Source organism: Pseudophryne corroboree, unplaced genomic scaffold, assembly GCF_028390025.1.
Source record: "Pseudophryne corroboree isolate aPseCor3 unplaced genomic scaffold, aPseCor3.hap2 scaffold_403, whole genome shotgun sequence".
In the NCBI taxonomy this organism is placed as follows: domain Eukaryota; kingdom Metazoa; phylum Chordata; class Amphibia; order Anura; family Myobatrachidae; genus Pseudophryne; species Pseudophryne corroboree.
Window position 1 is genome coordinate 2,892 of NW_026970043.1, and position 21,139 is coordinate 24,030.

The 21,139-nt window shown below is 38.8% G+C and overlaps 4 non-coding genes across 4 annotated transcripts; all 4 read left to right on the forward strand.

Moving 5' to 3' along the window:
* Positions 1–18,104: 18,104 nt before the first annotated feature.
* On the forward strand, positions 18,105–18,268 carry LOC135024267 (U1 spliceosomal RNA). The gene has a single exon (XR_010221111.1). It is a non-coding gene; the product is annotated as a U1 spliceosomal RNA (small nuclear RNA).
* A 152-nt stretch (positions 18,269–18,420) lies between these two features.
* On the forward strand, positions 18,421–18,583 carry LOC135024110 (U1 spliceosomal RNA). The gene has a single exon (XR_010220977.1). It is a non-coding gene; the product is annotated as a U1 spliceosomal RNA (small nuclear RNA).
* A 674-nt stretch (positions 18,584–19,257) lies between these two features.
* On the forward strand, positions 19,258–19,421 carry LOC135023991 (U1 spliceosomal RNA). The gene has a single exon (XR_010220867.1). It is a non-coding gene; the product is annotated as a U1 spliceosomal RNA (small nuclear RNA).
* Positions 19,422–19,571: 150 nt separating this feature from the next.
* On the forward strand, positions 19,572–19,735 carry LOC135024054 (U1 spliceosomal RNA). The gene has a single exon (XR_010220926.1). It is a non-coding gene; the product is annotated as a U1 spliceosomal RNA (small nuclear RNA).
* Positions 19,736–21,139: the final 1,404 nt, after the last annotated feature.

Sequence of the window (21,139 nt, forward strand, 5' to 3'; positions counted from 1 at the left end):
TGCTGGGTCCATAACCCAGAGGTAGGCAGATTGAAACTATCCTCTGCTATATGCATTTTTTTTGTTAATTAAAGTAATCCAAAACTGGGATTGATATTTTTGCTCTTTTATTTTTACTTAAAGTACAATAACTTTTACCATTTTAATTTGTTTTAATAGTATATTGACAGTATTGTTTTCTTTCAAAAATCCAATTAATTTTCTTTTCCCGATTATTAAAATGGTAATTGACAAAAACAAACTACATTGTCACCAGAAGAGCAATACAAAATGTACAAGTGATATATTAAAATCATCTTTCCAGCTTGAATTTCAATGATGCATTGGGGCAACGATTTTGTGAGAAACATCTTCACCCTTAAATAAAGATTTTCTTAATTCCTTACCTGTGTGCTAATTAGATATCACCTTGTTTTCACATTAAACAGACTTCCACATGAGAAAACAGCAAAGATGCAGTGGCGTTAATGTTTCCTGGTGTCAACCTGTATTATTTCCGTAGATATTGAAATGAGGATGCATCTTGCTGCCTTTCCAATGAAGCAAGTTTAATTTAGTAATAGGTGAAAAACCATCCCTACAAAGATGTTAATCAGATACTTGGCTTTGTGGACACTTTTCAGAGAACAAATTTGTTATCATAAAAATAAAGCCAGAAAATGAAGAGCTGTTTAATCACTCAATTGGATTTTTCTGCCAGCATTTTTCTTTTTCTCTGCAACCCACTGCTAAATTGTGCTTCCTAGCTGATTTTTTATAAAATCACTTAATCAAATCTAACTCTGATTACATCAGAGAAGGCCAGGTACCCTACACCATAAGAGGGGGTTTGCAATTTTGACTTGTCTACTTAAATATCACCAAAATCTGATCACAAGGTCAATTACGTCCCTGGGTGGGATTGAACCACCAACCTTTTGACTAATAGCTGAACACACTAACCGATTGCGCCACAGAGACACTTTGCAAAAAGTCCATACTGACAAAGGCTAATAAGCATTCATCTAGAACGATTCCTAGAAACATTTTAAAAAGTCAATAATGTGGAGAGTTTTTGTATGATGTTTCTTCCATCAACCAATGAAGAAACACATTGGTACTTTCCCATGATGAGTGAGTGCTTCAGGATCTCTTGCACTTACATGTGCAGCAGAGTACTGTAATGGAAGCATGCTGGGTCCATAACCCAGAGGTAGGCAGATTGAAACTATCCTCTGCTATATGCATTTTTTTTTTGTTAATTAAAGTAATCCAAAACTGGGATTGATATTTTTGCTCTTTTATTTTTACTTAAAGTACAATAACTTTTACCATTTTAATTTGTTTTAATAGTATATTGACAGTATTGTTTTCTTTCAAAAATCCAATTAATTTTCTTTACCCGATTATTAAAATGGTAATTGACAAAAGCAAACTACATTGTCACCAGAAGAGCAATACAAAATGTACAAGTGATATATTAAAATCATCTTTCCAGCTTGAATTTCAATGATGCATTGGGGCAACGATTTTGTGAGAAACATCTTCACCCTTAAATAAAGATTTTCTTAATTCCTTACCTGTGTGCTAATTAGATATCACCTTGTTTTCACATTAAACCGACTTCCACATGAGAAAGCAGCAAGGATGCAGTGGCGTTAATGTTTCCTGGTGTCAACCTGTATTATTTCAGTAGATATTGAAATGAGGATGCATCTTGCTGCCTTTCCAATGAAGCAAGTTTAATTTAGTAATAGGTGAAAAACCATCCCTACAAAGATGTTAATCAGATACTTGGCTTTGTGGACACTTTTCAGAGAACAAATTTGTTAGCATAAAAATAAAGCCAGAAAATGAAGAGCTGTTTAATCAGTCAATTGGATTTTTTTGCCAGCATATTTCTTTTTCTCTGCAACCCACTGCTAAATTGTGCTTCCTAGCTGTTTTTATAAAATCACTGAATCAAATCTAACTCTGATTACATCAGAGAAGGCCAGGTACCCTACACCATAACAGGGGTTTTCGAAATTTTGACTTGTCTACTTAAATATCACCAAAATCTGATCACAAGGTCAATTACGTCCCTGGGTGGGATTGAACCACCAACCTTTTGATTAATAGCTGAACACACTAACCGATTGCGCCACAGAGACACTTTGCAAAAAGTACATACTGACAAAGACTAATAAGCATTCATCTAGAACGTTTCCTAGAAAAACTTTAAAAAGTCAATAATCTGGAGAGTTTTTGTAAGATGTTTCTTCCAGCAACCAATGAAGAAACACATTGGTACTTTCGCATGATGAGTGAGTGCTTCAGGATCTCTTGCACTTACATGTGCAGCAGAGTACTGCACTGGAAGCATGCTGGGCCCATAACCCAGAGGTAGGCAGATTGAAACTATCCTTTGCTATATGCATTTTTTTTTGTTCATTAAAGTAATCCAAAACTGGGATTGATATTTTAGCTTTTATTTTTACTTAAAGTACAATAACTTTTACCATTTTAATTTGTTTTAATAGTATATTGACAGTATTGTTTTCTTTCAAAAATCCAATTAATTTTCTTTACCCGATTATTAAAATGGTAATTGACAAAAACAAACTACATTGTCACCAGAAGAGCAATACAAAATGTACAAGTGATATATTAAAATCATCTTTCCAGCTTGAATTTCAATGATGCATTGGGGCAACGATTTTGTGAGAAACATCTTCACCCTTAAATAAAGATTTTCTTAATTCCTTACCTGTGTGCTAATTAGATATCACCTTGTTTTCACATTAAACAGACTTCCACATGAGAAAGCAGCAAGGATGCAGTGGCGTTAATGTTTCCTGGTGTCAACCTGTATTATTTCAGTAGATATTGAAATGAGGATGCATCTTGCTGCCTTTCCAATGAAGCAAGTTTAATTTAGTAATAGGTGAAAAACCATCACTACAAATATGTTAATCAGATACTTGGCTTTGTGGACACTTTTCAGAGAACAAATTAGTTAGCATAAAAATAAAGCCAGAAAATGAAGAGCTGTTTAATCACTCAATTGGATTTTTCTGCCAGCATATTTCTTTTTCTCTGCAACCCACTGCTAAATTGTGCTTCCTAGCTGTTTTTATAAAATCACTGAATCAAATCTAACTCTGATTACATCAGAGAAGGCCAGGTACCCTACACCATAACAGGGGGTTTGAAATTTTGACTTGTCTACTTAAAGATCACCAAAATCTGATCACAAGGTCAATTAAGTCCCTGGGTGGGATTGAACCACCAACCTTTTGGTTAATAGCCTTACACACTAACTGATTGCGCCACAGCGACACTTTGCAAAACTATATACTGACAAAGGCTAATAAGCATTCATCTAGAACGATTCCTAGAAACATTTTAAAAAGTCAATAATGTGGAGAGTTTTTGTAAGATGTTTCTTCCATCAACCAATGAAGAAACACATTGGTACTTTCCCATGATGAGTGAGTGCTTCAGGATCTCTTGCACTTACATGTGCAGCAGAGTACTGTAATGGAAGCATGCTGGGTCCATAACCCAGAGGTAGGCAGATTGAAACTATCCTCTGCTATATGCATTTTTTTTGTTAATTAAAGTAATCCAAAACTGGGATTGATATTTTTGCTCTTTTATTTTTACTTAAAGTACAATAACTTTTACCATTTTAATTTGTTTTAATAGTATATTGACAGTATTGTTTTCTTTCAAAAATCCAATTAATTTTCTTTACCCGATTATTAAAATGGTAATTGACAAAAACAAACTACATTGTCACCAGAAGAGCAATACAAAATGTACAAGTGATATATTAAAATCATCTTTCCAGCTTGAATTTCAATGATGCATTGGGGCAACGATTTTGTGAGAAACATCTTCACCCTTAAATAAAGATTTTCTTAATTCCTTACCTGTGTGCTAATTAGATATCACCTTGTTTTCACATTAAACAGACTTCCACATGAGAAAACAGCAAAGATGCAGTGGCGTTAATGTTTCCTGGTGTCAACCTGTATTATTTCCGTAGATATTGAAATGAGGATGCATCTTGCTGCCTTTCCAATGAAGCAAGTTTAATTTAGTAATAGGTGAAAAACCATCCCTACAAAGATGTTAATCAGATACTTGGCTTTGTGGACACTTTTCAGAGAACAAATTTGTTATCATAAAAATAAAGCCAGAAAATGAAGAGCTGTTTAATCACTCAATTGGATTTTTCTGCCAGCATTTTTCTTTTTCTCTGCAACCCACTGCTAAATTGTGCTTCCTAGCTGATTTTTTATAAAATCACTTAATCAAATCTAACTCTGATTACATCAGAGAAGGCCAGGTACCCTACACCATAAGAGGGGGTTTGCAATTTTGACTTGTCTACTTAAATATCACCAAAATCTGATCACAAGGTCAATTACGTCCCTGGGTGGGATTGAACCACCAACCTTTTGACTAATAGCTGAACACACTAACCGATTGCGCCACAGAGACACTTTGCAAAAAGTCCATACTGACAAAGACTAATAAGCATTCATCTAGAACGTTTCCTAGAAAAACATTAAAAAGTCAATAATCTGGAGAGTTTTTGTAAGATGTTTCTTCCAGCAACCAATGAAGAAACACATTGGTACTTTCGCATGATGAGTGAGTGCTTCAGGATCTCTTGCACTTACATGTGCAGCAGAGTACTGCAATGGAAGCATGCTGGGCCCATAACCCAGAGGTAGGCAGATTGAAACTATCCTTTGCTATATGCATTTTTTTTTGTTCATTAAAGTAATCCAAAACTGGGATTGATATTTTAGCTTTTATTTTTACTTAAAGTACAATAACTTTTACCATTTTAATTTGTTTTAATAGTATATTGACAGTATTGTTTTCTTTCAAAAATCCACTTAATTTTCTTTACCCTATTATTAAAATGGTAATTGACAAAAACAAACTACATTGTCACCAGAAGAGCAATACAAAATGTACAAGTGATATATTAAAATCATCTTTCCAGCTTGAATTTCAATGATGCATTGGGGCAACGATTTTGTGAGAAACATCTTCACCCTTAAATAAAGATTTTCTTAATTCCTTACCTGTGTGCTAATTAGATATCACCTTGTTTTCACATTAAACAGACTTCCACATGAGAAAGCAGCAAGGATGCAGTGGCGTTAATGTTTCCTGGTGTCAACCTGTATTATTTCAGTAGATATTGAAATGAGGATGCATCTTGCTGCCTTTCCAATGAAGCAAGTTTAATTTAGTAATAGGTGAAAAACCATCCCTACAAATATGTTAATCAGATACTTGGCTTTGTGGACACTTTTCAGAGAACAAATTTGTTAGCATAAAAATAAAGCCAGAAAATGAAGAGCTGTTTAATCAGTCAATTGGATTTTTTTGCCAGCATATTTCTTTTTCTCTGCAACCCACTGCTAAATTGTGCTTCCTAGCTGTTTTTATAAAATCACTGAATCAAATCTAACTCTGATTACATCAGAGAAGGCCAGGTACCCTACACCATAACAGGGGTTTTCGAAATTTTGACTTGTCTACTTAAATATCACCAAAATCTGATCACAAGGTCAATTACGTCCCTGGGTGGGATTGAACCACCAACCTTTTGATTAATAGCTGAACACACTAACCGATTGCGCCACAGAGACACTTTGCAAAAAGTACATACTGACAAAGACTAATAAGCATTCATCTAGAACGTTTCCTAGAAAAACTTTAAAAAGTCAATAATCTGGAGAGTTTTTGTAAGATGTTTCTTCCAGCAACCAATGAAGAAACACATTGGTACTTTCGCATGATGAGTGAGTGCTTCAGGATCTCTTGCACTTACATGTGCAGCAGAGTACTGCACTGGAAGCATGCTGGGCCCATAACCCAGAGGTAGGCAGATTGAAACTATCCTTTGCTATATGCATTTTTTTTTGTTCATTAAAGTAATCCAAAACTGGGATTGATATTTTAGCTTTTATTTTTACTTAAAGTACAATAACTTTTACCATTTTAATTTGTTTTAATAGTATATTGACAGTATTGTTTTCTTTCAAAAATCCAATTAATTTTCTTTACCCGATTATTAAAATGGTAATTGACAAAAACAAACTACATTGTCACCAGAAGAGCAATACAAAATGTACAAGTGATATATTAAAATCATCTTTCCAGCTTGAATTTCAATGATGCATTGGGGCAACGATTTTGTGAGAAACATCTTCACCCTTAAATAAAGATTTTCTTAATTCCTTACCTGTGTGCTAATTAGATATCACCTTGTTTTCACATTAAACAGACTTCCACATGAGAAAGCAGCAAGGATGCAGTGGCGTTAATGTTTCCTGGTGTCAACCTGTATTATTTCAGTAGATATTGAAATGAGGATGCATCTTGCTGCCTTTCCAATGAAGCAAGTTTAATTTAGTAATAGGTGAAAAACCATCACTACAAATATGTTAATCAGATACTTGGCTTTGTGGACACTTTTCAGAGAACAAATTAGTTAGCATAAAAATAAAGCCAGAAAATGAAGAGCTGTTTAATCACTCAATTGGATTTTTCTGCCAGCATATTTCTTTTTCTCTGCAACCCACTGCTAAATTGTGCTTCCTAGCTGTTTTTATAAAATCACTGAATCAAATCTAACTCTGATTACATCAGAGAAGGCCAGGTACCCTACACCATAACAGGGGGTTTGAAATTTTGACTTGTCTACTTAAAGATCACCAAAATCTGATCACAAGGTCAATTAAGTCCCTGGGTGGGATTGAACCACCAACCTTTTGGTTAATAGCCTTACACACTAACTGATTGCGCCACAGCGACACTTTGCAAAACTATATACTGACAAAGGCTAATAAGCATTCATCTAGAACGATTCCTAGAAACATTTTAAAAAGTCAATAATGTGGAGAGTTTTTGTAAGATGTTTCTTCCATCAACCAATGAAGAAACACATTGGTACTTTCCCATGATGAGTGAGTGCTTCAGGATCTCTTGCACTTACATGTGCAGCAGAGTACTGTAATGGAAGCATGCTGGGTCCATAACCCAGAGGTAGGCAGATTGAAACTATCCTCTGCTATATGCATTTTTTTTGTTAATTAAAGTAATCCAAAACTGGGATTGATATTTTTGCTCTTTTATTTTTACTTAAAGTACAATAACTTTTACCATTTTAATTTGTTTTAATAGTATATTGACAGTATTGTTTTCTTTCAAAAATCCAATTAATTTTCTTTACCCGATTATTAAAATGGTAATTGACAAAAACAAACTACATTGTCACCAGAAGAGCAATACAAAATGTACAAGTGATATATTAAAATCATCTTTCCAGCTTGAATTTCAATGATGCATTGGGGCAACGATTTTGTGAGAAACATCTTCACCCTTAAATAAAGATTTTCTTAATTCCTTACCTGTGTGCTAATTAGATATCACCTTGTTTTCACATTAAACAGACTTCCACATGAGAAAACAGCAAAGATGCAGTGGCGTTAATGTTTCCTGGTGTCAACCTGTATTATTTCCGTAGATATTGAAATGAGGATGCATCTTGCTGCCTTTCCAATGAAGCAAGTTTAATTTAGTAATAGGTGAAAAACCATCCCTACAAAGATGTTAATCAGATACTTGGCTTTGTGGACACTTTTCAGAGAACAAATTTGTTATCATAAAAATAAAGCCAGAAAATGAAGAGCTGTTTAATCACTCAATTGGATTTTTCTGCCAGCATTTTTCTTTTTCTCTGCAACCCACTGCTAAATTGTGCTTCCTAGCTGATTTTTTATAAAATCACTTAATCAAATCTAACTCTGATTACATCAGAGAAGGCCAGGTACCCTACACCATAAGAGGGGGTTTGCAATTTTGACTTGTCTACTTAAATATCACCAAAATCTGATCACAAGGTCAATTACGTCCCTGGGTGGGATTGAACCACCAACCTTTTGACTAATAGCTGAACACACTAACCGATTGCGCCACAGAGACACTTTGCAAAAAGTCCATACTGACAAAGACTAATAAGCATTCATCTAGAACGTTTCCTAGAAAAACTTTAAAAAGTCAATAATCTGGAGAGTTTTTGTAAGATGTTTCTTCCAGCAACCAATGAAGAAACACATTGGTACTTTCGCATGATGAGTGAGTGCTTCAGGATCTCTTGCACTTACATGTGCAGCAGAGTACTGCAATGGAAGCATGCTGGGCCCATAACCCAGAGGTAGGCAGATTGAAACTATCCTTTGCTATATGCATTTTTTTTTTGTTCATTAAAGTAATCCAAAACTGGGATTGATATTTTAGCTTTTATTTTTACTTAAAGTACAATAACTTTTACCATTTTAATTTGTTTTAATAGTATATTGACAGTATTGTTTTCTTTCAAAAATCCACTTAATTTTCTTTACCCTATTATTAAAATGGTAATTGACAAAAACAAACTACATTGTCACCAGAAGAGCAATACAAAATGTACAAGTGATATATTAAAATCATCTTTCCAGCTTGAATTTCAATGATGCATTGGGGCAACGATTTTGTGAGAAACATCTTCACCCTTAAATAAAGATTTTCTTAATTCCTTACCTGTGTGCTAATTAGATATCACCTTGTTTTCACATTAAACAGACTTCCACATGAGAAAGCAGCAAGGATGCAGTGGCGTTAATGTTTCCTGGTGTCAACCTGTATTATTTCAGTAGATATTGAAATGAGGATGCATCTTGCTGCCTTTCCAATGAAGCAAGTTTAATTTAGTAATAGGTGAAAAACCATCCCTACAAATATGTTAATCAGATACTTGGCTTTGTGGACACTTTTCAGAGAACAAATTAGTTAGCATAAAAATAAAGCCAGAAAATGAAGAGCTGTTTAATCACTCAATTGGATTTTTCTGCCAGCATATTTCTTTTTCTCTGCAACCCACTGCTAAATTGTGCTTCCTAGCTGTTTTTATAAAATCACTGAATCAAATCTAACTCTGATTACATCAGAGAAGGCCAGGTACCCTACACCATAACAGGGGGTTTGAAATTTTGACTTGTCTACTTAAAGATCACCAAAATCTGATAACAAGGTCAATTAAGTCCCTGGGTGGGATTGAACCACCAACCTTTTGGTTAATAGCCTTACACACTAACTGATTGCGCCACAGCGACACTTTGCAAAAGTACATACTGACAAAGGCTAATAAGCATTCATCTAGAACGATTCCTAGAAACATTTTAAAAAGTCAATAATGTGGAGAGTTTTTGTAAGATGTTTCTTCCATCAACCAATGAAGAAACACATTGGTACTTTCCCATGACGAGTGAGTGCTTCAGGATCTCTTGCACTTACATGTGCAGCAGAGTACTGTAATGGAAGCATGCTGGGTCCATAACCCAGAGGTAGGCAGATTGAAACTATCCTCTGCTATATGCATTTTTTTTTGTTAATTAAATTAATCCAAAACTGGGATTGATATTTTTGCTCTTTTATTTTTACTTAAAGTACAATAACTTTTACCATTTTAATTTGTTTTAATAGTATATTGACAGTATTGTTTTCTTTCAAAAATCCAATTAATTTTCTTTACCCGATTATTAAAATGGTAATTGACAAAAACAAACTACATTGTCACCAGAAGAGCAATACAAAATGTACAAGTGATATATTAAAATCATCTTTCCAGCTTGAATTTCAATGATGCATTGGGGCAACGATTTTGTGAGAAACATCTTCACCCTTAAATAAAGATTTTCTTAATTCCTTACCTGTGTGCTAATTAGATATCACCTTGTTTTCACATTAAACAGACTTCCACATGAGAAAACAGCAAAGATGCAGTGGCGTTAATGTTTCCTGGTGTCAACCTGTATTATTTCCGTAGATATTGAAATGAGGATGCATCTTGCTGCCTTTCCAATGAAGCAAGTTTAATTTAGTAATAGGTGAAAAAACATCCCTACAAAGATGTTAATCAGATACTTGGCTTTGTGGACACTTTTCAGAGAACAAATTTGTTATCATAAAAATAAACCCAGAAAATGAAGAGCTGTTTAATCACTCAATTGGATTTTTCTGCCAGCATTTTTCTTTTTCTCTGCAACCCACTGCTAAATTGTGCTTCCTAGCTGTTTTTTTTATAAAATCACTTAATCAAATCTAACTCTGATTACATCAGAGAAGGCCAGGTACCCTACACCATAAGAGGGGGTTTGCAATTTTGACTTGTCTACTTAAATATCACCAAAATCTGATTACAAGGTCAATTACGTCCCTGGGTGGGATTGAACCACCAACCTTTTGATTAATAGCTGAACACACTAACCGATTGCGCCACAGAGACACTTTGCAAAAAGTACATACTGACAAAGATTAATAAGCATTCATCTAGAACGTTTCCTAGAAAAACTTTAAAAAGTCAATAATCTGGAGAGTTTTTGTAAGATGTTTCTTCCAGCAACCAATGAAGAAACACATTGGTACTTTCGCATGATGAGTGAGTGCTTCAGGATCTCTTGCACTTACATGTGCAGCAGAGTACTGCAATGGAAGCATGCTGGGCCCATAACCCAGAGGTAGGCAGATTGAAACTATCCTTTGCTATATGCATTTTTTTTTTGTTCATTAAAGTAATCCAAAACTGGGATTGATATTTTAGCTTTTATTTTTACTTAAAGTACAATAACTTTTACCATTTTAATTTGTTTTAGTGCAAAAGGCATATCAGCAGTCAGCACTAACTGGTGACATGCCATTTGTACAAGTAAGCCATGTGTGACTAATATATAAACATACTTTATTAAATAACACCTCAAACTATCATACCCTGGATTCAAACCTATAACCTGTTGAATTCTAATCAAACACCCTACCCATGGAGCTACTTGATCCTGCATCTTTTCTAACCTCCAAAAACAGATTCAGTTGCATTTTCCAGCGTGTTTTGTTTGCGCCTTTGCAAATGTCTTACATCGACAAACTTATTTAGTACTATTTTGCAAATAGGGTTACATTGTCGCAACATTGTGTTCCCTAATTGCTTGATTTTTTAAATGCAACAATTGATAAAGACACCTGATAATTGCTCTGTGGAGTCTTATTTTGTGTTTTGTGTTTAGTCTTTAGATCTGAATTTGAATGTACTTGTGAACTAACTTAATTTCCTACTTCTAAATTCATTCCTAAATTCACTACTTACATGAATCCTGTAGTTGGGCATTTTGGGACTTCGATTGTGGGCATTGTTTTGTGTCCAGACCAGCAGCAGGTGGTGTGCATTTGCTGGAAAGGCATCGAAGACCTCCGATATGCTGCATCTCCTGATGTGTGTCTCCCTCAAGTGGCTGTCAGCAAATGCCTGCTAGACACCCCATTCCAAGCTGATTGTGACATCATGGAACATGCATCATAGAACAGGCATGCTAAAACATGGGTCTTCAACCTGCGACCCTCCAGCTGCTGTGGAACTACACATCCCAGCATGCCCTGCCTCAGTTTTAGCATACCTTAATAGCAAAACTGTGGCAGGGCATGCTGGGATGTGTAGTTTCACAGCAGCTGGAGGGCCACAGGATGAAGACCCATGTGCTAGAGCCAAGCCGCAGGTACATTGAATGCTAGCAAGCTGAATATTTAAATCCTTTTTGTTCCGCAGCATTCCAATGCGGAAGATTCCATGGAACCAGAGATCCTTCCATTGAGAAGGACATGCTGCCTGGATGACTACACTGTGCAAATTAAATCACGGAGCCAGTTGGCTTGTGGGTGGCTCTGGTGACTGGGTGGTTGGGTGGGTGGTGTGTCGGAAGTGGAGCGCATGCAAATGATTGTGTATCATCCAGCTAGTGAGAGAGAAAACTCATGCAGGAGTGTGCCTGCTTGTCAGTGGGTTATGCACCTTGCCAGACGTTAAATCTACATAGAGCAGCTGGAGGGGACAAGAGCAGGTTTGCAAAATATAGATAGAAGAGCATATATGCTGGCGCATTCTCCATGATTGTGTCAGCTTATGTTTTGGTGCACTGCACTTTCCTCCACTAAGTTTTAGCCATTTTTGTTAAGCTCAAGTGTAGTTGCTTCTCGGCCTTTTGGCTGTGATCTTGTATCGTGGTTGAAGGGTCTGCTGGAGGGAGGGATTGTTTTCTTCATTGGCGAAAGACCAAAGATATTCCAGGATGGAAGGCTTGGGAACACTATCTGTTTTTCAGTTGTGGAAGAGCACAGAGGTCGGATTGGACTACATTCTATAGTAAAGGATATCTTTCTATTTATTGACCCTCCCCTTATATGTGTCTGTGTTACAATAAAGCTTCGGTTTTGTGAATCCCTCACCCTCTTACACTCCACACCCATAGCCTTATTAACTGTTGTATTATTGTATAGTTTAAATGTATAGTGCAGTTCATGATTTATAGTGTAGGCTGGCCTGTGCTGTAGTTCTGGAACTGTACTATACCGTCAGCATTTGTATTGTGTTTTGGCTGTGCTGCAACACTGTACTTATGTGTGTAATGTTTATGTATGTTTTTTTAATGTCAATAAAAACTGCTTTTTCAAGCCAATATCTGAAAACAATCAATGTTTATCTTTGATGGCAATAAAAGTGGTATGATATTTGATGCTTTTGAAAGGCAATATCTGATATGTCCCCTATCTGGGAACCATATATTAAATGGCTTTTAAGAAAAGGGAGATGGGAGAAGAGCTTTCAGTACTTGTAGGACCGATGCACATAAAGAAGCAAAAAAACATACATAAACATTACACACATAAGTACCGCGTTGCGGCAATGCCAAAACACAATAGAAATGCTGACGGTATAGTACAGTTCAAGAACTACAGCACAGGCCAGCCTACACTATAAATCATGAACTGCACTATACATTTAAACTGTACAATAATACAACAGTTAATAAGGCTATGGGTGTGGAGTGTAAGAGGGTGAGGGAATCACAAGCCCGAAGCTTTATTGAAAGACTGACACATATAAGGGGAGGATTAATAAATAGAAAGACATCCTTTACTATAGAATGTAGTCCAATCCGGTCTTTCAACTCTTCCACAATTGAAAAACGGATAGTGTTCCCAAGCCTTCCATCCTGGAATATCTTTGGTCTTTTGCCAATGAAGAAAGCAATCCCTCCCTCCAGCAGACCCTTCAACCACAATACAAGATCACAGCCAAAAGGCCGAGAAGCAACTACACTTGAGCTTAACAAAAATGGCTAAAACTTAGTGGAGGAAAGTGCAGTGCACCAAAACATAAGCTGACACAATCATGGAGAATGCGCCAGCATATATGCTCTTCTATCTATATTTTGCAAACCTGCTCTTGTCCCCTCCAGCTGCTCTATGTAGATTTAACGTCTGGCAAGGTGCATAACCCACTGACAAGCAGGCACACTCCTGCATGAGTTTTCACTCTCACTAGCTGGATGATACACAATCATTTGCATGTGCTCCACCTCCGACACACCACCCACCCAACCACCCAGTCACCAGAGCCACCCACAAACCAACTGGCTCCGTGATTTAATTTGCACAGTGTAGTCATCCAGGCAGCATGTCCTTCTCAATGGAAGGATCTCTGGTTCCATGGAATCTTCCGCATTGGAATGCTGCGGAACAAAAAGGATTTAAATATTCAGCTTGCTAGCATTCAATGTACCTGCGGCTTGGCTCTAGCACATGGGTCTTCATCCTGTGGCCCTCCAGCTGCTGTGAAACTACACATCCCAGCATGCCCTGCCACAGTTTTGCTATAAGGTATGCTAAAACTGAGGCAGGGCATGCTGGGATGTGTAGTTCCACAGCAGCTGGAGGGTCGCAGGTTGAAGACCCATGTTTTAGCATGCCTGTTCTATGATGCATGTTCCGTGATGTCACAATCAGCTTGGAATGGGGTGTCTAGCAGGCATTTGCTGACAGCCACTTGAGGGAGACACACATCAGGAGATGCAGCATATCGGAGGTCTTTGATGCCTTTCCAGCAAATGCACACCACCTGCTGCTGGTCTGGACACAAAACAATGCCCACAATCGAAGTCCCAAAATGCCCAACTACAGGATTCATGTAAGTAGTGAATTTAGGAATGAATTTAGAAGTAGGAAATTAAGTTAGTTCACAAGTACATTCAAATTCAGATCTAAAGTCTAGGTAGGCCTCACGTCCTGGCAGCCGCCAGCATTTAAAAATGCCTTGATTAGAGGTACGGAATTAAATGTAGATAAGAAGTAGACACAAAATAAGACTCCGCAGAGCAGTTATCAGGTGTTTTTATCAATTGTTGCATTTAAAAAATCAAGCAATTAGGGAACACAATGTTGCAACAATGTAACCCTATTTGCAAAATAGTACTAAATAAGTTTGTCGATGTAAGACATTTGCAAAGGCGCATCCAAAACACGCTGGAAAATGCAACTGAATCTGTTTTTGGAGGCTAGAATAGGAAATGTGCATCGGTCCTACAAGTACTGAAAGCTCTTCTCCCATCTCCCTTTTCTGAAAAGCCATTTAATATATGGTTCCCAGATAGGGGACATATCAGATATTGCCTTTCAAAAGCAGCAAATATCATACCACTTCTATTGCCATCAAAGATAAACATTGATTGTTTTCAGATATTGGATTGAAAAAGCAGTCTTTATTGACATAAAGAAGCAAAAAAACATACATAAACATTACACACATAAGTACTGTGTTGCAGCACAGCCAAAACACAATACAAATGCTGTCGGTATAGTACAGTTCAAGAACTACAGCACAGGTCAGCCTACACTATAAATCATGAACTGCACTATACATTTAAACAATACAATAGTTAATAAGGCTATGGGTGTGGAGTGTAAGAGGGTGACGGAATCACAAGCCCAAAGCTTTATTGAAAGACAGACACATATAAAGGGAGGATTAATAAATACAAAGATACCCTTTACTATAGAATGTAGTCCAATCCGGTCTTTCAACTCTTCCACAACTGAAAAACGGATAGTGTTCCCAAGCCTTCCATCCTGGAATATCTTCAGTCTCTCGCCAATGAAGAAAACAATCCCTCCAGCAGACTCTTCAACCACAATACAATATCACAGCCAAAAGAGCGAGAAGCAACTACACTTGCGTTTAAACAAAATGGCTAAAACTTAGTGGAGGAAAGTGCAGTGCACCAAAACATAAGCTGACACAATCATGGAGAATGCGCCAGCATATATGCTCTTCTGTCTATATTTTCCAAACCTGCTCTTGTCCCCTCCAGTTGCTCCATGTAGATTTGACGTCTGGCAAGGTGCATAACTCACTGACAAGCAGGCACACTCCTACATGAGTTTTCTCTCTCACTAGCTGGATGATACACATTCATTTGCATGTGCTCCACCTCCGACACACCGCCCACCCAACCACCCAGTCACCAGAGCCACCCACAAGCCAACTGGCTCCGTGATTTAATTTGCACAGTGCAGTCATCCAGGCAGCATGTCCTTCTCAATGGAATAATCTCTGGTTCCATGGAATCTTCCGCATTGGAATGCTGCGGAACAAAAAGGATTTAAACATTCAGCTTGCTAGCATTCAATGTACCTGCGGTTTGGTTCTAGCACATGGGTCTTCATCCTGTGGCCCTCCAGCTGCTGTGAAACTACACATCCCAGCATGCCCTGCCACAGTTTTGCTTTTAAGGTATGCTAAAACTGAGGCAGGGCATGCTGGGATATGTAGTTCCACAGCAGCTGGAGGGTCGCAGGTTGAAGACCCATGTTCTAGCATGCCTGTTCTATGATGCATGTTCCGTGATGTCACAATCAGCTTGGAATGGGGTGTCTAGCATGCATTTGCTGACAGCCACTTGAGGCAGACACACATCAGGAGATGCAGCATATCGGAGGTCTTCGATGCCTTTCCAGCAAATGCACACCACCAGCTGCTGGTCTGGACACAAAACAATGCCCACAATTGAAGGCTCAAAATGCCCAACTACAGGATTAATGTAAGTAGTGAATTTAGGAATGAATTTAGAAGTAGGAAATTAAGTTAGTTCACAAGTACATTCAAATTCAGATCTAAAGACTAGGTAGGCCTCACGTCCTGGCAGCACCCAGCATTTAAAAATGCCTTGATTATAGGTAGGGAATTAAATGTAGATAAGAAGTAGACACAAAAGAAGACTCCACAGAGCAATTATCAGGTGTCTTTATCAATTTTTGCATTTAAAAAATCAAGCAATTAGGGAACACAATGTTGCGACAATGTAACCCTATTTGCAAAATAGTACTAAATAAGTTTGTCGATGTAAGACATTTGCAAAGGCGCAAACAAAACACGCTGGAAAATGCAACTGAATCTGTTTTTGGAGGTTAGAATAGATGCAGGATCAAGTAGCTCAATGGGTAGGGTGTTTGATTAGAATTTAACAGGTTTTAGGTTTGAATCCTGGGTATGATAGTTTGAGGTGTTATTTAATAAAGTATGTTTATATATTAGTCACACATGGCTTACTTGTACAAATGGCATGTCACCAGTTAGTGCTGACTGCTGATATGCCATTTACACAAACATGCCATGTGTGACTGTATATGCATTTAAGGAGGGCACCCCTGCAATACCACAAACCATTGAGTGTCAAGTATACTAGATATATCTTCATATCTCATGTGCTTTCTCTGAGACCAATCTTGTTATGCCCCTTCCCCACAAGGCATGCGCCTTTTGTCCATATTGCAAAAATGGGGGGGAGGGCATATAATTCTCTGTCACAGGGCACCAAAAAGTCTAGTTATGGCTCTGGTATGCATTATGTAATCTGGCAGACCATCTCTCCAACACTGGCTGGTTGGAATAGAAATCCGGTTATCTATGTGAGCAAATGACCATCAACGATTTACTCTCAAACACTAAAAAATGGACAAAAATGGTCCCCTAAACAAATTGGTTAAATTTTGGGTTTAACCAATTTGTGTAATGACCATTTTTGACCACTTTTCTAGTGTTTGGGAGCAAATGGTTAATTGACATTTGCTCCTATACATTACCAGATTTTCATTCCAACCATCCAGACTGGATAGATAGCCTGACAGATAATTGTGTAGTGTACGCCCAGGATAACTGTTAGTCATGCTTTATTTTATGGCGGCACATAAATGGGTGGACAGATCCAGGGCAAGCACTGCCCACTCATGCATAGTTGTCAACTGATGTGAAGTTCCAGGGGGCAATCTCAGTTATAAAGGGAAGTATCTGGAAATTGTCCCTAGTTAAAAAAAAAAAAAAAATTTGATCAACTCCATTTATTTAGTATGATATCCCAGGTGATAGGATGCCGGCAGTCAGAACAACATACTTTATTAAATAACACATCTCAAACTACCATACCCAGGATTCAAACCTATGACCTGTTGAATTCTAATCAAACACCCTACCTATTGAGCTATTTGATCCTGCATAAAAATTGTGAACATTATATGAAGCTATTGGTACTTTGCAAAAAAAAAGAATCAGCATTACAACGCAGCAGATCCATGCAGTTTGCAGCCACACACTACATGTATCTGCTCAGCCACAATGCTGATTATTTCTTCACAAAGTACAAGGTGAGCTCCAAACAGAATTCTCTAGCTTAGAATTATACCTTTCTTTGCCAAACCTAGAAGTCGGGTCCCCCACCCTGGGATCCCCCAGAGGGAGGCCTGCACCGTCATGCGGCAGGCTTGTCCGTTTTGGAAGCAGGCTGATGGGCAGCCCAGGATTGCTTCAGTCTGGGCTTGGCAGGTCTGGAAACATGAGCTTGCTTTGGGTATGCCTGACCTTGGGTACGCTTTACCTGGAGGATGAAAGGGCCAAGAAAAGTACTTTTAGCCTTCTGCGTGGTAGGAGTCATACTAGGTAGGCAAGCTGTTTTAGCAGTAGCCAGATCAGCTACAATCTTATTGAGGTCTTCTCCAAAAGGAGATTCAACTGAGGCAGCACAAGGGAACTCTCATCTGGGGACAACAACTGCAGGGAGAACACATATTTTCAGATGAACATGGTAGGGCAGAAGGCTGCCTAATACTGAAGCACCCCCAAACAACAAATCAAATGCAACTTACTTGACAGAGATGTGCCTGAGCAACGGCCCTCCCCAGCCCTATCCCAAATCATACTTATTTTGCATAGGAGATACCATGGTCATGAAGATTGTTCTCCCAGGGTTAGGTTCATTCATTGCATTCTGGGTATGCTGACCCCTGTGATTTCCCCAAATGTGGGAAACTCGACTGCATTATTTGTGGTAGTGGGGGACTGTATTTGTGCTTTCCTCTGGTCAGCTCTGGTAAAATTCAGATTTCTTTGTCTCAGATCTTCCTCTAGCCTTGTTCTTCTTTCGAGAGTTCCCTTGTGCTGCCTCAGTTGGATCTCCTTCACTTGACAGGGGGGTGCCCGAGCAGCGACCCTCCCCAGCTCTAGCCCAACTCCTACTTACCTGCCAGGTGAGATACTATGATCATGAAGTTGCTTCTCCCAGGGCAAGGCTCACCCATTGCACTCTGGGTGTGCTGCCCCTGCGATTTCCCCAAATGTGGGAAACTTGACTGCATAATTTGAGTTTTCCCTGGTCGGCTCTCATGTAATTCAGATCTCTTTGTCTCAGGTCTCTCTCCAGCCTAGTTTGCTGTCTGGTTCCACTTCTTTTTTCTTGAGCCCCTCCCTTCTATACCCTTGTGCACTATCCTGACTTCTCCTCCCGTCTGCTTACTTTGTGCCTCCCAATGCACAATGCAAACTACGGGTAGTGCTGCAGGGCCCACACCCTTTTACTTGCTTTACAGAGCAGCTCTGGAGCTGTTACAGTGCCCAGCTGCTGCAAGAAATCAGCTTGAATGCTTCAGGGGCTGGGGAATGGCCAACATGAGCCCCACACCGAAGGAGGGTGGGGGTGCTTAATGCGAACTAGGGGTCATCCAAGCACCACAAAAGGCCTCCATGCCCTGCACGCTCCTTTTCTCTTTTCATATGCAGACAAGGGTTGAAGCCAACTTTGACCCACTGCTTGGATGACATCACCATATTCAAATCCATCTGCTGCAGGCCATCCCCCAGGAATGCTTGCACTAGTTGTTGCATTTGGTTTGTTGTTTGGGGGTGCTTCAGTATTAGGCAGCCTTCTGCCACCCCATGTTCATCTGAAAATATGTGTTCTCCCTGCAGTTGTTGTCCCCAGATGAGAGTTCCCTTGTGCTGCCTCAGTTGAATCTCCTTTACTTGACAGAGATGTGCCTGAGCAGCGGCCCTCCCCAGCCCTATCCCAAATCATACTTATTTTGCATAGGAGATACTATTGTCATGAAGATTGTTTTCCCAGGGTGAGGTTCATTCATTGCATTCTGGGTATGCTGACCCCTGTGATTTCCCCAAATGTGGGAAACTCGACTGCATTATTTGTGGTAGTGGTGGACTGTGTTTGTGCTTTCCTCTGGTCAGCTCTGGTAAAGTCAGATTTCTTTGTCTCAGATCTTCCTCTAGCCTTGTTCTTCTTTTGAGAGTTCCCTTGTGCTGCCTCAGTTGGATCTCCTTCACTTGAAAGGTAGTGCCCGAGCAGCGACCCTCCCCAGCTCTAGCCCAACTCCTACTAACCTGCCAGGTGAGATACTATGATCATGAAGGTGCTTCTCCCAGGGCAAGGCTCACCCATTGCACTCTGGGTGTGCTGCCCCTTGCGATTTCCCCAAATGTGGGAAACTTGACTGCATAATTTGTGTTTCCCCTGGACGGCTCTCGTATAATTCAGATCTCTTTGTCTCAGGTCTCTCTCCAGCCTAGTATGCTGTCTGTTTCCACTTCTCTTTTCTTGAGCCCCTCCCTTCTATAACCTTGTGCACTATCCTGACTTCTCCTCCCGTCTGCTTACTTTGTGCCTTCCAATGCACAATGCAAACTACAGGTAGTGCTGCAGGGCCCACACCCTTTTACTTGCCTTACAGAGCAGCTCTGGAGCTGTTACAGTACCCAGCTGCTGCAAGAAATCAGCTTGAATGCTTCAGGGGCTGGGGCATGGCCAACATGAGCCCCACACCGAAGGAGGGTGGGGGTGTTTAATGCAAACTAGGGGTCATCCAAGCGTCGCAAAAGGCCGCCATGCCCTGCATATCCCTTTTCTCTTTTCATAAGCAGACGAGGGTTGAAGCCAACTTTGACCCACTGCTTGGATGACATCACTTGCTGCCTTTCCAATGAAGCAAGTTTAATTTAGTAATAGGTGAAAAACCATCCCTACAAAGGTGTTAATCAGATACTTGGCTTTGTGGACACTTTTCAGAGAACAAATTAGTTAGCATAAAAATAAAGCCAGAAAATGAAGAGCTGTTTAATCACTCAATTGGATTTTTCTGCAAGCGTATTTCTTTTTCTCTGCAACCCACTGCTAAGTTGTGCTTCCTAGCTGTTCTTTTATAAAATCACTTAATCAAATCTAACTCTGATTACATCAGAGAAGGCCAGGTACCCTACACCATAAGAGGGGGTTTGAAATTTTGACTTGTCTACTTAAAGATCACCAAAATCTGATGACAAGGTCAATAACATCCCTGGGTGGGATTGAACCACCAACCCTTTGGTTAATAACCAAACACACTAACCGATTGCACCACCGAGACACTTTGCAAAAGTACATACTGACAAAGGTTAATAAGCATTCATCTAGAACGTTTCCTAGAAAACTTTAAAAAGTCAATAATCTGGAGAGTTTTTGTAAGATGTTTCTTCCATCAACCAATGAAGAAACGCAGTGGTACTTTCCCATGATGAGTGAGTGCTTCAGGATCTCTTGCACTTACATGTGCAGCAGAGTACTGCAATGGAAGCATGCTGGGCCCCTTAACCCAGAGGTAGGCAGATTGAAACTATCCTCTGCTATATGCATTTTTTTTTTGTTAATTAAAGTAATCCAAAACTGGGATTGATATTTTTGCTCTTTTATTTTTACTTAAAGTACAATAACTTTTACCATTTTAATTTGTTTTAATAGTATATTGACAGTATTGTTTTCTTTCAAAAATCCACTTAATTTTCTTTACCCTATTATTAAAATGGTAATTGACAAAAACAAACTACATTGTCACCAGAAGAGCAATACAAAATGTACAAGTGATATATTAAAATCATCTTTCCAGCTTGAATTTCAATGATGCATTGGGG